Source organism: Colobus angolensis, unplaced genomic scaffold (assembly GCF_000951035.1).
Source record: "Colobus angolensis palliatus isolate OR3802 unplaced genomic scaffold, Cang.pa_1.0 Scaffold94, whole genome shotgun sequence".
Classification (NCBI taxonomy): Eukaryota; Metazoa; Chordata; class Mammalia; order Primates; family Cercopithecidae; genus Colobus; species Colobus angolensis.
Window position 1 is genome coordinate 1,288,601 of NW_012123376.1, and position 3,295 is coordinate 1,291,895.

Genomic DNA, 3,295 nt, shown 5'->3' on the forward strand with positions numbered 1-3,295 from the left:
AGGTATGAATATGGAAGTGGGGCTCTTATGTGTCATAGTATTTTATTGTAACTAATTTGTGCCATTAATTGTAACATTCCAATTGTGCCTAACTGTAACTAATAGATATGTTATAATTAGTGGATGTGAGGGAAAGGGGGCTAGATGCAGAGCTCAGAGCTGGGAAGCAGACATGATAGTGGAGGTGATGCTGGAAAAGGCCTGCATGAAAGTGACTGGAGGAAGGTGGAAAAGAAGACATCTGAAGATGTGATGAAGATATTTAAACTAGAAGGACCGAAAACTGTATTGATTGCAATAAAACAAAGTTATGAAATGGCATTTTCCCCCTAATTTGCAGACAGCTCATCCCCCAAATCAAAACATGTTGTTTACCAAGTAATCACATAATATCACCAGCTGTTTGCAGTTATAGTAAGGCTTTTACATGTCTTTCTCACTTTCTCATACTTCAACAGGAAAATTCCCCTTTGCTGCACATTATTGCCAAGATACGACACATGAAAAATACGGGCATTGAAAACCTAACAGTACATGTTCACTTTGGGACTTAGGAAAAAAAAAAAAAGACTGTATTTTAAAATTTGTTCAGAGTTCTGGAAATAAGCTTTATTTTCATTTCTAGTTAATTTCAATCTTTCAACATAGCTTTTACTTCTAAAATAGACTTCATTTCTACCCTCTCCCTTGAAATTATATTAGTGCTAAATCATCTATGGTTTCACTAATTCAAAGCCTTACATCTCTAAATGTACACAGATATTGAACAGAGTTTTTGCTTTAGAAAAATCTGGGTCAGGTACGGGTAATGCTCGTAATACTGTAAAAGATTTTTCCAGCCGGGTGTGGTGGCTCACGCTTGTAACCCCAGCACTTTGGGAGGCCAAGGCGAGCAGATCACCTGAGGTCGGGAGTTCAAGACCAGCCTGACCAACATGGAGAAACCCCATCTCTACTAAAAATACAAAAATTAGCCAGGCGTGGTGGTGCATACCTGTAATCTTAGCTACTCCTGAGGCTGAGGCAGGAGAATCATGTGAATGCGGGAGGTGGAGGTTGCGGTGAGGTGAAATCGTGCCATTGCACTCCAGCCTGGGCAACAAGAGCGAAACTCCGTCTCAATAAATAAAATAAATAAATAAATAAATAGAAATAAAAAATTAAAAAAAGATTTTTCTAACCACTAATTTTTCAAAGACAGTATCACCACTGGTTGAATATAAGAAGAACTGACAAAAAGTTTGTCGGCAGGTAATATTTACTTTTATATTAACAACATTATTTCTTGTTGTAAATTTTCCTGTTGTTTGAATTAGATATTTTATCTGCTTTGAGGGTGTTTGGGTGTGGTTTTCTTTTCTAGACAATGTGTAGGGTAAAAGAAATTCAATGCATGTGTTATGTGTAAGCAATTCAGAATACCAAAGTTTCCCTTGTTCATAAATTCATCCTTCTTTTGGTTATCTAAGACTAAGTAGTGAAGTTTTTATATAGAGTCAGGGAAATGGGTTATCATTCTTTACCAAAATCATCTTGAAGCCATGTAGTATTGGATTCGACAGATAATTTCAAACTCCAAATTCTATGACTGTACTTTCTTGCTACACATTCTTTTACATCGTCTGCCTGATTAAGGATTGAAATAAATTTGCCATCTTTACATTTTCTGACTTTTCACATCTCTGCAAACATAGAGGTAGAGAGGAAAAAGGTCTAAACATTAAAAATGCGCACCTTTGCCAAGGTAGTGTACTTTTCCCTATCTTCTTCCCTTTCGTCCACAACTTACTTTTCTTTAAATCTAAATTCTATATGGAGATAGAATTACATGAACTGGCTTGGAAACGCATGCCTGTGTGTGTACACACACATACACACACACACTCTCCTCTAGTGATCACACTCCGTTATCATCCATGCTTTGTATTCTTTCAAATGTTTTTGTTCTTTTACACCCACCCCAAGTCTACACAACGAAGTGATTCTGTCTTCTAAACCTGTTTTTCTCTTCTTTCTCCTTTCGCTTTTCATAGCTAAGAAGTTGCCTTACTTTAAGATTTCTACTCCATATCTGTCAACAATTTTTAAAATCTGCATTTTTTTCCTCCCCAATGCTTGAAGTACTTTTTCTTTTAACCATAAAGGGTATCCAGACTCTAGGTACTAACCTCCACCTACTCCTAGTTTCCTTAACCCTCTGGAATGGGTTCTTGTAGTTTGCTATCTTTCATCACTCTCCTAACATGCCCGTGGCTGTTGCCATAGGAAGGGAGTCCAGTTTGCTTTTCCACGTGCTGAAGCACTCGCTATACAATATATTTATGGTCTATCCGCCACTCAGCTCATTCAAGAGAGAGCTGTTAGTACAAGAATTGCCACGATGACATAATTTCTTACAGCATCCTTCCACCCTTACAGTGAAACTCCCTTCTTTCACTCCCTGCTCAACCTAGAGGGAAACTTCACAGTGATTCTAGTAGAGGCAAGTTTCTCGTTGAAATCCTGCGCAGTTGTTGATAGTCTACTGCTTTTTAAACTTGTGTTTTTACATCGATTCCATCCGGATGTAGCAGAGTGCAAAGGGCTGTTTACCCTAGGCCCAGGATAGGATCAGGGAGTAGGAGCTGTGGCTGCGTTCCCCGGAACAGAGACTGCACACCGGGGACCGACCCCTCAACCCGCCAGTCCCACTGGGTTCCCGACAACCCTCGCTGTGCCCGCGCCTTCCCGCTCCCGCTGCCTAGGCTACTTCGCTCTAGGAGTGCTCCACAAATTTCAGACATTTGTTCCTCTTCGAAACTTCAAGACCAGGAGAGACCCCTCCTCTGCACCCTGCTGTCTTCCTAAGACACATCTTAAGCTGTGGGACTCCTCCTCTAGGTTGGACCACCCTTCCCATTTTCCCCAGAACCTAGAAGTGGCAGGAGGCAGAGAACGCACCAGGCAGACGCCGCCTTTGTTGTCATTAGGAACGCACACCGGGCCTGGAGTGAGTGGAAACCGCCACATCGATGGGGAACCCGGCTGGCCCTGGCTCACATTGGTGCCTTCGCTCTCATTTCCTGCTTCTCGGCCTCTCCCTTGTTTCTCTTCCCACCCCACTCCACGCCACAGTACAGCAAAGCTTTCTCTCCGCACACAAACTTCCCCTTCCCGGCGTTCCCACCACCCTGGCGGTTTCCCACGCGGGGCGGGGCAGGGCGGGACGGGGGAGCAGGGCAGGGACGTATTGTAGTGCCCGGAGCGCCGCGCTCACCTAGGATGGTGAGGAGGCGGGTCCGCAGCCTCCCGCCCC